Source organism: Saccopteryx bilineata, chromosome 4, assembly GCF_036850765.1.
Source record: "Saccopteryx bilineata isolate mSacBil1 chromosome 4, mSacBil1_pri_phased_curated, whole genome shotgun sequence".
Taxonomy (NCBI): Eukaryota; Metazoa; Chordata; class Mammalia; order Chiroptera; family Emballonuridae; genus Saccopteryx; species Saccopteryx bilineata.
Window position 1 is genome coordinate 153,872,743 of NC_089493.1, and position 16,234 is coordinate 153,888,976.

General features: G+C 42.0%; 1 pseudogene; it reads left to right on the plus strand.

The window, feature by feature from the left end:
• LOC136335794 (importin subunit alpha-8-like) overlaps nt 1-12,252 on the plus strand; it is a 30,480-nt pseudogene extending 18,228 nt beyond the window's left edge.
• Nucleotides 12,253-16,234: the final 3,982 nt, after the last annotated feature.

A 16,234-nucleotide genomic window follows, 5' to 3' on the forward strand; every position in this document is an offset into this window, starting at 1 on the left:
TGTATGCACTGTTCTATTATTGGATTTCCTAAACTGGTTAAAGTGACAATGCTCCTGCATATGGAGCAAAAGCATTTACTGTATTTTGTCATTCTTACAATCTTTAAAGTCAAGGTATTATTAAAGTGTACCCAGCAAATATTTTAAGGTCAATTTAAAAAAATTTAAAAGGGGGGAGTCATATCCTGGAACTCCCATGGGTCTACCATATCATGCTTTTTACCTAAAAAAATTTTTAATATCTTTTGAATGCTGATGAACAGGAGACACCAAATCTTTTTCTCCTGCAAACTAGTACCTTCTTTATTTGATCCAGCTAATAACACTGTTTTGTCTTTTTCCAAATAGCTCCAGATATATGAAAAAGATTTATATAGATGGATGGGGATCCTCAAACCCCTCAGTGAGATCTTCTGACAATGGCCTTTAAGATACCAAGAGGCAGAAAAAGCCCAATAGAGATCAGGGGAACTACCAGCTTTTAGGATATGCCCTTAAAGGCTCCAATGCCTCAAAGGGGTCTCATAGGATGCCAACTGGGTCCTGCTTCAATAGAGGAAAGGAAGGTCATTGAGCTAAAGCCTGCCAGACTTACATGCCTCTGCTGTGAGGAAACAGGGACACTGGAAGGAAACAGGGACACCCTCTAAAGGAGGGTTCAGTCTCTTCCAACCCTGCTCCAGCCACCTATGACCTAACCTTGTCCAGAATGCTGGGATTTGCCACTGAAGGCTGAAGGTGCCCAGGGCCGTCGGCCCCATCTATGACACTGTGGACGAGCCTAGGGTATTTCTTCCAAGAAGCAGGTAAACGGATCTCATTTGCACAAGGGCCACTTAACTATGTCTTGCCTGAATAGTCAGATTTTTTATTCTTCCCTCAAAGATCTCTGTTGTGGGTCTTGATAGTCCTATTTTCTGCTGCTTTGTTTAATATATAATGTTTCCTTTATTCCTCCTACCTCAATGCCCCACTCATATTTCAGGCTGGGACCTTCTCCTAATTTAGAGCTCTCTTTCCCCCTTTTGCCAAATTCTATTATGAATCTACCTTTGCCACCCAGCTTAGTGTATCCCAAGGTTCTCTTTACCAAGCCACAGTCGCAGAACTCCAGGGAAAAGCAACCTGGTCTCATCTCTCCAGGCAGAGGAGAACAGAAGCTCCATCTCCACAAATGCTGCAGATGGCTTTTCCACTCTACCTGAATCATTACCAGCTAGAAGCAGCAGTCATTGGGACTTGGATGTGAGCTGCAAAGTATAGAATTGTGACAATTCCAATGCCATGCGGACTTTTCCTGGAGGTGGACTTGTCCTGGAGGTGGACTTGTCCTGGACTCCTGCTCCTAGTGACAGCTCATAACAGACTGAACTGGGGTTGGGTTGCATTTTTCAGGGATTTGGCATGGTGTTGGGACCAACTTGGACTTGGTGAACATGTTAAGGACACTACTCTTTTATGGATTCTTGCTGTACTGGCCAAGAGTTTGCTTAAAGGCTTTAATCACTGTAAAAAAAAAAAAATAGAAGACTGGATAAAGAAGGTGTGGCACATATACACCATGGTATACTATTCAGCCATAAGAAATGATGACATCGGATCACTTACAACAAAATGGTGGGATCTTGATAACATTATACGGAGTGAAATAAGTAAATCAGAAAAAAACAAGAACTGCAGGATTCCATACATTGGTGGAACATAAAAACGAGACTAAGAGACATGGACAAGAGTGTGGTGGTTATGGGGGGCGGGGGGAGGGAAGAAGGGAGAGGGGGAGGGGGTGGGGGAGGAGCACAAAAAAACTAGATAGAAGGTGACGGAGGACAATCTGACTTTGGGTGATGGGTATACAACAGAATTGAATGACAAGATAACCTAGACATGTTTTCTTTGGATATATGTACCCTGATTTATTGATGTCACCCCATTAAAATAAAAATTTATTTATTAAAAAAAAATAGGCCCTGGCTGGTTGGCTCAGTGGTAGAGCGTTGGCCTGGCATGCAGGTGTCCCGGGTTCAATTCCCAGCCAGGGCACACAGGAGAAGCGCCCATCTGCTTCTCCACCCCTCCCCCTCTCCTTCTTCTCTCTCTCTTCCCCTCCCGCAGCCAAGGCTCCATTGGAGCAAAGTTGGCCCGGGAGCTGAGGATGGCTCTGTGGCCTCTGCCTCAGGCACTAGAATGGCTCTGATTGCGGCAGAGCAACGCCCCCTGGTGGGCATGCTGGGTGGATCCCAGTCGGGCGCATGCGGGAGTCTGTCTGACTGCCTCCCTGTCTCCAACTTAAGAAAAATACAAAAAATAAATTAATTAATTAAATTAAATTAAAATTAAAAATTAAAATAAATAAGGGGCATGGATATCATCACTGCTCACAGGCTTCCAGAGAGCCGTCATCATAGCACAACTGATGTTTGGAAGGGCACAGATCTTGATGTGATTGTCACCTTCCCCTGTGATAAATTTGCAATATTCGGTTACACTTCTAGCCTTGTTCTTCCAGACCCCACCTCTTCAGACCATGGGGAACGTCGTCGCAGAAACAGATTGCCAGACCCAGGTGGCTATTGATGCGGGCATCCTGAGCATGCTGCCTGGGCTCCTGCTGTACCACAAGTCCTGCATCCAGAAGGAATCAGCCTGGGCCCTGAGCAACAAGGCTGCTGGGCCCTACCAACACATCCAGCAGCTGATCACCTGCAACATTCTGCCCCCCTTGGTGTCTCTGCTAAAAAATGTAAGTGGCACACTCAGTGTCCATGACAGAAGGCTACTTTCTAACTGGCCCTTTATTAAACTCCTTCAGGAATCCAGGCGCAGGCTCAAAAGCAAATTATTAAGACCTCCATCAAAACTGTAAAACATTAGTTTCCCGGCTCTCCCAAACAAATAAACAGGGCCCCACTTTGAATGGCTCATAGAAAATTTAGAAGACTGAACAAGTATCATTTAATGAAAAGGTAGCCCCACAGCTCAACTCTCCAGCATAATCCTGAGCTGTTAGATAGTGTTAAAAGAATGTGCCCAGTACTCCCTACTTGCCAAAAGAGGAAAGAGGTTTTGTTTTAGAAGGAAAAACATAACCGGTTATGCTGATATTATACACTGAAGAATGTATAAAAATCACATTAATTAAAGTAGTAACATACACAGAAAATCCAAATATAAAAGTTGAAATACAATAAAGCTTCCCCTGTCTCCTGACTCCACTTCCCTTCCCAGGACAGCTCCTTTCATCAGCATTTCATTCCCCACCCCCACCCCCCTTTGATGGATGAGCTGTGCTTTTCTGCTTAGGTGTTTCTGTTCTGTGGTTGGATGGTGGGTTCCCAGGTTTTCATTAAGTATGAAAAACTAGGCCAGGTGTACAACCCAAACCATAGCATCTTCCAGCCTGTCAGACGCGTACTGTCCTACGTTCTACTGCGCATATTCTAATCAGAAACATCCAGTCAGGACTCGAGAAGTAATCTTATTTCAAACTGTGCCTTTTGAAGTAGAACTTGATTGGAGCTATAAGCTATTTGGTTTTTTATTTTTGTTTTAAACTGAGGTCCCAGTTTTTGCTGGCCACAAAACAGGAATAACTCCTTCTGCCCAGGGATAGAAGGCCTCGTGATAAATCACTCCCATATCTCTGGGCCAAGTACTTTTTACAAATGCATCAGATGTATCGAGTGATATTTCAGTCGCCTCCCACTGTAACCTCTGGGCTGTCTTCACCGCAAAGATCACATCTTTGTGCTTAACATTGTAGCTGTGAAGCCTCTTATCCAAAGTTTTAATAGGGCAGCAAGACTAGAAACGTAAACATAGGCCACTATAGTCTAAACTTCCAAGCATAATTCCTAATCTGTATTGATTACCTGGGTTGGTTTATGTTGGTTCATCTCCCCCCCTCCCCCAAGTTAATGAAATGAATCTGTTTGAACTTAGAACCTCCTTTTTTCTTTTTCTTTTTTTTTTAATTTTTCTGAAATTGGAAATGGGGAAGCAGTCAGACAGACTCCTGCATGCGCCCGACTAGGATCCACCCGGCACGCCCACCAGGGGGCGATGCTCTGCCTATCTGGGGCTTCGCTCTGCTGCAACCAGAGCTATTCTAGCACCTGAGGCAGAGGCCATGGAGCCATCCTCAATGCCTGGGCCAACCTTGCTCCAATGGAGCCCCGGCTGCGGGAGGGGAAGAGAAAGACAGAGTGGAAGAAGAGGGGGAGGGGTGGAGAAGAAGATGGGCACCTCTCCTGTGTGCCCCAGCCGGGAATCAAACCTTGGACTCCTACACGCCAGGCCGATGCTCTACCACTGAGCCAACCGGCCAGGGCCAGAACCTCCTTTTAAAACCCCACATGAGTCTGCCTGCCTCCATGGCTTCTCAAAGATGTATTCTGCTCATGATCTAGAGGCAAGTCCACAGGATAGCCTGTGTAAGTTGCACATATAGTCCTGGCTTCCCCAGCATACCTTGGAACTGGTTAACATCACTATATTTAAGTTCTTCAGGATCTATGAAGAATATAAACATTCTCTTTCTGCAGGGAGATTTTAAAGTCCAGAAAGAGGCTATCTGGGTAGTGGCTAACTTCACAAGTGGGAGCAGCTTGAACCAGTTGATGCAACTTGTTCAATCTGGAGTCTTGGAGCCACTGGTGAACCTCCTTACTGTCCCAGACACCAAATGTGTCATTGTCATCCTTGACATCATCTCTTTCCTCCTCCAGGTAAACTGTTCTTAACAGATTGGTTTCTAAACAGCAGTCTCCAAATTTAAGACATTTAATTTGGTTCTGAAAACCCAAATAGGATTCTCTTTCTTCCTAACTCCCCTCTCTTCCCTGTGTGCATACATCTTCTGGATAACAATAACAAGAGGCCTTTTAAAGAAGGTACAGCATCTTCATTTTCTCAGATGAGTGTCCTGTGCCCAGCACTGTTTTAAATGCTCAGGACATGGTGTTAAGCCTAATTTGGAGGGACCCGAAACATTGAAGACAGGAACAAGGTCCGTTGGTTACACATCAAAGCTTTATTGTCTAGCTTGGCCAAGCTGCGGCTACTCCGACAGAATTCTGAAGGAAAGCGTGCGCCGGCCCTTTGTTCTACTTAGTTTTTTTAGTTTTGTAAGTGGGAAGTACAGAAGCAAAAATTGCAATTAGGAGCCCCTTACCACTATTGGTTATAGTCATATGTCCTTTAAAATGATAGGGCCACGTTCAATTTGCAAGCCATACATCCTTTTGGCGAAAACAAAGTTTACAAGCCAATACAATGGTAGAAAGACGTCTCTTTACATATTAAAAGGCATTCCTATATTATCTAGTGTTTATCTGCTATCTCTCTGTCCTGAGTCACACGTGTTAACCACATGCATTTACATAGGAGAGGTAGTTTCGGTGGGGACAAATGCCCGCAAATGGCTCATTGCTATGAGAAAAGGTTTATTTTGGCTTTTCTCTCCCTGTACCTGGCTAGCCATTCACCCTTTACCCCACAGGTATAGTGGAATGTCTGGGATCCATGTTTTCCTCCCCTTTGCATTTACAACACAATGCCAAGGGCCATCCTGATTATGCCAATCACACAGTACAGAGACTATTCTCACAATTTCTCTGCATATCTTAACCCAAATCAACAAAATGTTTCTCAAGCCTCCCAAAATATTAATATTAATTCTGTAGCCTTTGGTACTTTACAACACTTGTGAGTGAAATGGCTCAGTGGCTCCTCAATGGCAGAGCAAAGTCCTGGCTCTCATAGATCTCAGTCATAGTGGGAAGGAAATAGACACATCAGGTAGGGAGTTAGGGAGTTATGGGCAAATATATCTGACAAAGAGGTAGTCACTGATGGCTCCAAGTCGGGAGGGGAAGGTGATCTCTCACATGCAGTAGTCCGGAGAAACTCCTCTGAGGAATACAATTTGAGCAAAGACCTCAGAGAAGTGAGTGTCTTGTGACTATCTGGGGAAGAACAATCTAGGAAGAACAAGGAGGGGTGTGACCACAGCAGAATGAAGGGATGCAAGGTGGTGGGAGATAGGACATAGGCACCCAGGAGCTAGGTCACATCAGTCTGTGAGGACTTTGAAATGAGTGAGATGGACAAAAAAAAAATAGTAAGCTACATCACTGGCTCTTTTAGAAGGCTAAAACATAGGATATACTTGAAGGAGCAGCAAGATGTTAGCAGGGATCTATGTGAAGAGGCCAGACTAGAATTCCTTTTTCATTCAAAGGTAGGGCTTGGGAAATAGACTACAAAGCCTTGAATTAGAATTCTAGAAAAGTTATTTCTGAAAGAAAGGTACATTAAGGCAATATTTTAAACTATTTGTCTCAGTTCTATATTGCTGCATAACAAATTACCCGTTGGTGACTTAAAACAGACTATTATCTCACATAGTTTATTATGGGGTTGGAAGTCTGGGACAGCTTAGCTGGATGGTTCTGGCTCAGCACCTCTCATGAGATTCAAGATATCAATTGGGGGCTTCAGTCTCATCTGAACGTTTGATGGAGGCTGGAGGATCGGCTTCCAAGATGGTTCACTCAGGTGCCTGCCAAGTTGTTCTCACCACATGGACCTCTCCAGAGGACCACTTGAGTGTCTGTACATTACAGCAGCTGGCTTCCTCTGGAGCAAGTAATCTAAGGAAGCAAGGTAGGAGCCCTGTGTCTTTCATGACCTGTGAAGCAGTTCATTTCACCCACATCCTATTGGTTTTACAGATCAGCCTATTTAACACTCACACCAACACAGGGGCATGAATGCCATGAGGCAGGGATCACCTGGGGCCATCTTGGTTTAGGTCCTTTTTATCTACAACTAAGCCATTTGAAAAGTTTCAGAGTAACACCAGGGCACTCCTTCTGAAAACTCACTTAAGTAACCATTTCATGCAAGTGTCCTGGGAAGAACTGACCTGAGTCAAGAACAGATTTGAAACACAGCCCACTGGACACTGGGACTTGGAGCAGATCACACAGGGAGCAGAGACTGGGTGGCCAGTAAACTATGCTGGAGATAACAAATTTGGGAAAACAAATTTAGGCTATAGAAATTTAACTTCATCTGCTTCATTTAAATTAATACATGGAATTCTTTCTTGGAAGACTCTGGGTAAATCATATCAGATGGACCAGTGAAGCCCCTGTATCAGACAGAGGCACTTAGGATAGTAAATTAGAAAGATCCTGATGAGACAGGAAAAACTTTGGATGGGCAGCAGCGGTTCTTTGAAGTAACTTTGGAACCATTTGCTGTCAAGATTCAGAATCCTTTGCCCAGGCTCCTGCTGCCCACAGCCCAGTGTCCCTTCTCAGACTAACCTAGCATGTTGATTACTACCCTGCTTTCTTTACTCAAATCCAGTAACTCATAGGACTAGAGCAGTGGTCGGCAAACTCATTAGTCCACAGAGCTAAATATCAATAGTACGATGATTGAAATCTCTTTGAGAGTCAAATTTTTTAAACTTAAACTATATAGGTAGATACATTAGGTTATTAACTTAATTAGGATACTCCTAAACGACCTTTGCTAAAAATGTCCTCAATCTAAGAGCTGCATGTGGCTCGCAAGCTGCGGTTTGCTGACCACTGGACTAGAGGGTACTGAGGTTCAGACATACAGGGCAAACTGTCACCAGGTAAATACTGTGGCCCAAAGAATGTTTAATTTGACCCATAGGAAGTCTTATTACTGCTCACAAAATAGCGAGTAGAGCCCATCAGGATATGACAGCAAAGTATTTCATCTTCCTCCACTTCCCTCAGATCTGCTGTTTAGCTGAACAAGGTCCTTTTCTCCTAACACGTGGCCCTTTTTCCTTCAAAACACTGTCTTTGCCATTCTATCTTTTGGGGATGTCTTGACCCGATGACTGACTTGGCACAGTATTGTTCATTAAGAACTAGTGTTACTTTCCAAGCCTTCTATAATTTAAACCTCTGATCATTTACCATATTATATCAATACTTTCTATATTGTAACAATTATTCACTTGTCCCCCCTGACAGTGTGAGTTATGAAAGGCCTTCTTTCTCTAAATCACATATGTATGTTTTGTGTGCCTCACCAAGCACATATGTACACGTGTATGAGTGAGTGAACGGCCCCAGGTCATAAATCTGGTGGCCAGCATCAGATTAGACCCTCTCACATTGCTTGTTTCCTGAGACTTCATTATTTGCTGTGGTGTGGCTTTTGTGACCAAGGGTCTCCTGTCTTACCTTTCAAGGTCTGCCAGGAGTGCAGGGCCAGAACATCTGCATTAAGGTAGCATTACTTGAACATTCTGTGAACTGCTATTAAAATAATTTCCATTCATTAGGAAGGTGATATCTACTAAATAGTGGTTGTGATATATTTATGGATGGCAGTATATTCAGCAAAAGAGATATTGTACGCTGGCAAGCTCCTGTCCTCAGCTCCTACCCAGGGTCTGTCTGTCTCTCCACTACTCCCAGGTAGCGGAGAAGCTTTCTGAGAAAGAGAGTCTGTGTCTGCTGATAGAGGAACTCGGTGGGGTGGATAGGATCAAGGCTTTACAATTGCATGAGAACCATCAGGTTGCCATGACTGCGCTGAGCATTCTTGAGAACCACTTTTCTGAGGTAGGTGACTTCAAGTATAAAGGAGTGTTCATACCTCCTGGGGGGGGTCACCTCAGCAGGGGGCCACCTAGCAGGTGCCCCTTGCTGCTGCTGTGAGGCTGTAATCACCCAGGTGGGCTTTTCTCGGTCTCCAAGTCTCTCTCCTCGCCATAGTGTAGGGCTTTCTGGTTTCTGAAAACTTTTTTAATTCCATAGAGCAGTGGTTCTCAAACTCTTTGAAGTCAGGGCACATTTAAAATCCTACAAATAATTGTAGGTGCACTATATACAGATTTCTGAGAAATATGTTATAATAATAAAGTCAAATATTAAAGAAAAAAATATAAAGTCCAAGCATGCTTTTATGATAATTAAATGAAATAAATACGACAAAATCAAATTTATTCTGACATTAAAAAATATTTTTGTTACATTTTTTGTTATGCTTTTTAGAATTCATAAAAAAGAGGGGTTAAAATTTTTTAAAAACTACAAAAAAGTTATCCTTTTATATATATAGATACATTCTTAGTAAGATTTAGTAAATTCGGCAGGTCTCACACCAATGTTTTAAGTTTTTTCATTCTTGTGCTTATGAGAAACATGAGCCTGATGTGTCCTAGCAGTTTTTTCAATGTTTGGGCATATATTTGAAAGGCAAACTTTTCAATACATTGAAGAATTCCTCTCTTTTTACTCTTAATTGTGTTGAGTGCAGAAAACCCCCACCATACATATCATCTTAATTTGACACCAAATAAAGGATAGAAGAAATTTGCCTCCAGTCTTTCTGGGAACATAGGGGGTGGTGTAGACAATCCAGCGCCACAGCTTAACAGCCTTTTGCAACCTAATCAGCAAGTGAGGTGGGGGGTTGGGCAGATTATCAGTTTACAGCCAATTCTGCACACCTCTGTCCCCCAAAATCTAAACTTCAAAAACCCTGTTGGTATTTTGGCCCCCAACAGGCACATATTTCTCTGGAATACCATAGGGCGCACCTGGAAATCTTCTAGGGTGCACCAGTGTGCCCTGGCACACACTTTGAGAACCACTGCCTTAGAGGCTTTTCCTGTTGCTTCTGGCTTCAAATTTTACTCTTTTTTTCCTCCTTGACTCTTTTGAGGGGAGGGCAGTAGTGTAGAAGGTGATGAGATGCTACAGCGGCTCTTTATTAAAAAACACAGACAACTAAGGCAAGCCCAGCTCCTGAAAAACCGTTTTGTTGTTTACTGCACTTGGTCTCTTTCTAGAATATGGTGCTTGGGGATAAATTCTACAAAAGGCTTCTAATTTCTCTGCAGGAGCCAGTAGTAATGATCAGATAACATTAGACATTTTTTTAAATGTTTTTTTTATTGTGGTAAAATATGCATAACACAAAATTGACCATTCTAACCAACTTTTAAGTGACAGTTTCGTGGCATTAAGTACATTCATTTTGCTGCGCAACTGTCACCACCATTCATCTCAGAACTTTCTCATCTTCCCAAATCAAATCTCTGTATCCATTAAACACCAACTCTCCATTCCCTTCCCCCAGGCCCTGGTAACCACCATTCTACTTTCTCTCCCTGTAAATTTGACTGTTCTAAGTACAGTGTGTCTGTAAAGTCATGGTGCACTTTTGACCTGTCACAGAAAAGCAACAAAAGACAATAGAAATGTGAAAGCTTCACCAAATAAAAGGAAAACTCTCCCAGTGTCATACTATTCAGTGCAGTTCGATGTGGGCTCACGCACAGATTTTCTAGGGCTCCTTAGGTAGCTATCCTGTATAGCCTCTACAGACTCATCACTGACTGATGGCCTACCAGAACGGGGTTTCTCCACCAAACTGCTGGTTTCCTTCAACTGCTTATCCCACCAGTAATGTTATTCCTATGTGGTGGTGCTTCGGTATAAACGTGCCAATATTCACGTTGTACTTTGGTCACAGATTCAAATTCAGCAAGCCACAGAACACACTGAACTTTCCTCTGTACCGTCCACTTCTCAACTGGCATGGCCGAGGGCTGCTCCGCTGTATACACAGTGTTACATCATCATCTGCGCATGCACACATGCTGCCACATCATCCTACAGAAACTGCGAGGGTTTTCCTGTTATCAATATTTGGTGCAGATTTCACATTTCTATTGTCTTTTGTTGCTTTCCTGTGACCGGTCAAAAGTGCACCATGACTTCACGGACACACTGTACTTCATTTAAGTGAAATCATATATTACTTTTCCTTTTGTGACTGTTTATTTCATTTGGCATAATGTCTTTAAGGTTCATCCATATTGTAGTATATGTCAAAATGAGTTCCCTTTTTAAGGCTACAGAATATTTCAGTGTATGAATATACCACATTTATTTATCAATTTATATCCATCAATGGATATTTGGGTTGTTTTACTTTTTGACTGTAACAGAATACTGTTGCTATGTGTATGGGTGTACAAATGTCTATTCAAGTTCCTGCTTTCAATTCTTTTGGGTATAAATTCAGAAGTGGAATTGCTGGATAATATGATAATTCTATTTTTAATTTTTGATGAGCCACCTAAATTAGTGGATACATATACTCCATAGTGGATACATCATTTTACATTCCCACCAGCAGTGTGCAAGTGTTCCCATTTCTCAACCAATACTTGCTTTTTTTTTTTTTATTATAGCCATCCTAATGTATATGAAGTGGTCGTAGTTTTGATTTGTACTTTTGCTAGATGTTTTTCATATGAGGAAGGTGAGCTCAAAGTACTTAAGTGGCCAGATAAACATGGGACTAGGGGTTTACAGAGTGAGTGATACTCTAGTAGGTGGCAAAGTTAATTCATACAATAAACATCACCCAGGATGGTGGTTGTTGCTAACCAGAGGCAGCAAATCTTGGTTTGGGACCAAGAGAAAGCAGAGAACAGTGATTAGCATCTTTTGAATTTAAAGCCCTTATGAAAACCTTATAATTTAGAAGACTTGTCCCTTAAAGAGAGTTTGGATCCAAACAACTCATCTAAGGGCTCAAGGTTAAAGACTTCTGATCTAGAAGTAACAGCTACACTCATTGTACCCTTATTCACAGTGTGGCTACTGTTCTATATCAAAACTGCATTTAAAAATAAGCCAGACACAAAAGGACAAATACTATATAATTCCACTCACATGAAAGACCTAGAGTAGTCAAACTCATGGAGACAGAAAGTGAAGTGCTGGTTTCCAGGGGCTGAGTGGGAGAGTGATACAGAGGGTGCTTAATGGGTACAGAGTTGTGGTTTGGAAAGATGAAAAAGTTCTGAGATGGATGGTGGTGGTTGCATAGCAGTGTGAATGTACTTAATGCCATGGTGCTGTTCACTCAAAAATGACAAAAGATGTTAAATATTATAATGTGTATGTTTTATTACACACAAGAAAAAAACCCTGCATTTAAGATTCATCTTGCAAATATTTCAATGCTTCCCTTCTTCTAGTTCTCCTCTGAGGGAGCCTCGAGGCTAATTTAGAGTAAGTGCTCATCTACAGAAGGCTTTAAGGAGTCAAATATGTAGTGATAAGTGTTGAGAGCCTAGAGGTATAATAGTGTCTCTCTTCCCTGAAGGAAGAAGAAAATGACACAATGTTACCATCCCGGGACCAAGATCATGTATTCTTAAAGCACTTAACATAAAAATGCAGAAGCTCCGCAACTTCTAAACCAAGGACCAATCTCAAAGGGTAACTTTTTTAAGAAGCAGCACTTTTATATCTTGGTATGCCATGGGTATAAAGCTTTTAAAACTGAATGTTAATAAAATTTTTGACACTTTCACCTCTATCAGAAACACAGTTAAACGACTTTTGTCTGAAAGCCATGTGGAATTAATCTCTTAAGACTGTGGTTTGCCCTAGCCAGGTGGCTCAGTGAATAAAGCATCAACCTAGCACACCAGAAGTCAAGGGTTTGATCCCCCATCAGGGCACATACAAGAAGCAATCAATGAGTGCATAACTAAATGGAACTATCAGTCCTGGGCAGTTTGAGCCAGATTATAATTTAGATGGGGTTCTACAAATCATTCCAGGAGTCGGCCTGAAAAGAAGTCTGGCAGTTATCAAAGTCAGGGATTGCAGAGATATGGAAAAAAGTGTATGTGCATATATATAACGTAGCTTATACTACTAATACAGAACATTTCAGGGAAAGCAGAGTGGGCCATCAAAAGGAGGCAAAAAGAAGCCTGACCAGGGGGTGGTGCAGTGGATAGAGCATTGGACTGGGACACAGAGGACCCAAGTTCAAAACCCCAAGGTCACCTGCTTGAGCATGGACTGGACTCACTGGCTTGAGTGTGGGATCATAGACATGACCCCACAGTAGCTGGTTTGAATCCCAAGGTCACTGGCTTGAGCAAGGGGTCACTGGCTCAGGTTGTAGCCCCCCCCCCCGGTCAAGGCACATATGAGAAAGCAGTCAATGAACAACTAAAGTGCCTCAACAAAGACTTGATGCTTCTCATCTCTCTCCCTTCCTGTCTGTCTGTCCCTATTTGTCTCTCTTTCTATCTCTCTCAGACACACACAAAAAAAGGCAAACGGATAGAGTGACTGGGATAGAATGACCTAGAAACATAATACTAGCCATTGGTAATGAATGTGAGATATGTTTAAAAGAGGGTTGGATTTGATTCATGTAATGTGAGTGTAGATATTAGATCAAGTTATATAAAGCATCACAAGAAAATATCAGGCCCAAAGCATGTCTTTGCTGGTGGTTGATCATGAAAGATGTGTGGGTGTCCATCTAAAACACCGCAGGAAGACAGTTCATGCCCTCACAACTTCTCATTCAGTGGTAAGAACAGATCTACAATTTAGTGGACGCAGCCTTCCAATCAGTGTTCTCATCTCCTTTACGGAGGCTATCCATCCACAGCTGAGGCCTGCATTGGTGAGCTGGCATCCTCCACATGCTCTGCTCTCCTACATGGAAATGGAAGGGACCTGGAAAGCCCTTTTAGCTCCCTCTTTAGTCCATCAGCTCAGGACATTATACCTTGGCACAGGCAAAATCTCATCCTGCAAGGCTTTGTATCTTAGACCCAGGGGCTGAACACAGAAAAAACAAATAGTTGGTGAGTGTTCACTTCCTCCAGTGGCAGGGTTATGCTCAGTGGAGTGGGGAGTCGGGACACTCACAGTGGCTCCCTGCTCCTTGCTTCTCTAAGGCTTCCCTTCGGGTCCTGTACTCCCCCCCCCCATACTCTTCCAATACATTCTCCTTGTTTCAGAAGTAGCCAGAGTTAGTTGCTGTTGCTTATGGCTAAAGAATCTTAACACATGAAGGGTGAGAAACTAAACCATAACTAGTTATTATTTAAATCCAAAAGATCTATTAAATCAAATTTGGTCAAGACAGACATTGTATAAAATTTGAATTTTTAAATTTAAATTATGTAAATATATAATATAAATTATATCTAAAATATTACCACATAGTATATGTACAATGTTTTGGTTATTATTTATAAACATTTTTAATCAGAAACAAAACTAAGAATAGAAAAAGAAATGATCCTACCATTCCAACACAACTATTTGTTTTCATTTTCCCTTCCAGTTTGAGTCAACATACACATTTTTATTTATCTGATTCATTTTCAGCATTTTAAAATATCATTTTATCCCCTATCAGTAGACTGAGGTTGAGGGGAAAGTAGAAGTTTTCCCTCAACTGTTTATAAAAGTACTTCTTCAAGGAAAAAAAATTAATTAAAAATGTTGAAACCCCATTGAGATTAATTACTGTTGCCCAAATGGTCTGCCCTTGTTGGCTCAAAATACTCTTAGCCTTTTTTTCTCTCCTGACAACCTTTTTTTTTTTACTAAAATTGCATAACGCCTGACCAGGCAGTGGCGCAGTGGATAGAGCGTCGGACTGGGATGCAGAAGACCCAGGTTCGAGACCCTAAGGTCGCCAGCTTGAGCGTGGGCTCATCTGGTTTGAGCAAAAAATCCCACCAGCTTGAGCCCAAGGTCGCTGGCTCCAGCAAGGGGTGACTCAGTCTGCTGAAGGCCCGCGGTGAAGGCACATATGAGAAAGCAATCAATGAACAACTAAGGTGTCGCAACGAAAAACTGATGATTGATGCTTCTCATCTCTTCGTTCCTGTCTGTCTGTCCCTGTCTATCTCTCTCTCTGACTCACTCTCTGTCTCTGTAAAAAATAAATAAATAAATAAATAAAAATTTAAAAAAAAAATAAAAATTAAAATTAAAAAATTGCATAACAAAAGAGTATTTGTAGTTTAAAGATACTGATGACAACTTGCCTAGCAAGGTTTTAAAGAAAGGAGCTATTTGCCTGTTGTAGGTGGTTTGGGTGCAGAGATGGTGTTAGTCACCTGGCTGGGTGCCCATGTGCTTGGTCTCAGTGTCAGGAGGACTGGCAGAGCAACAAAGAGCAGAAGGAGGGAGTCTGGCTCTATGTCAGCTCTATAATGTGAAAGCTGAGTTGGGACAACTCTGACCCTCTTGCCTTTATTTCACATTTGCCATGTGCCTTAGGGGAAATACAGCTCTCTTTTAGTTAACCATATACAATCCATCATTTACCTGCAGTCTATTTTTCTGAAACATGGAGTGACTGTCTAATGATAATAGCACATGAAGCTTTGGTCCTGGCTCCTTTTCTAAATAGTTAAGCCTAGAAAAGTCATGTAACTCCTCTGTATCTAAATGCCTCATAAGCCACTTCTTTTCATTCCTTTTGGCTTCCCCTTTTCATTTGTAAAATAGGATTAGGCATTCATGAACTTATTCATCTTGTCCTGAATCTGTTAGAAAGTGGTTGAGCAGAAACTCAAGTACAGACCTTGCTGTATGAATTATCTTCTACATAACAAATTTTCTTAAAAGTAAACAGCTTAAGAAAAACTCACTGCAGAGTTTCTGCGAGCCAGAATCTGGAGACAGCTGAGGTGGTTCTGGCTAAAGTCTTTCATGAGGCAGCATTCAAGCTTCTGCTGGAACTGTAGTCTCTTCTGAAGGCTCAACTTGGGGAGGATATGCTTCTAAATTCACCTATGTAGTATGTAGTAGGTTTCAGTTTGTCCATGGATGTTGGCTGGAGACCAGTTTCCCGCCACATGGGCACCTCCAAAGACTGCCTGAATCTCCTGACCACAGGGGAGCTCACTTCTCCCAGAACCCGAGATCTGAACATGTGTGTATAGGAGAAAAAGTGTGCCAAAGACAGAAACTCTAGTATTTTATAAGCTAATTTCAGAAGTGATATGCTGTCACTCCACCCATATGCTATTGATTATGCAAACTAACTCTGGTAGACCATTGGAAGGCTACATAGCGTGTGAAGACTAGGAGACAGGGATCCTTGGGAGCCACCTTAGAGGCTGACTATCACATTCTGCCACTGTACCATATGTTCACATTTTTAAATAAATCATTTAGATCATAGCTTAGGATCAGTGAATCTCAGCAAAGAAACAGAAGAGATAAATAACCAATGGAAATACAATAAATAACCAACTGAAAAATATAACTAAAATTAAAAGTTTACTGGATGGGTTCAATAGCAGAATGGAGTAGACAGAGGAAAGAATCAGTGAACTTTAAGATAGAACAATGTAAAGAAGCAAACATAGATCCAACTA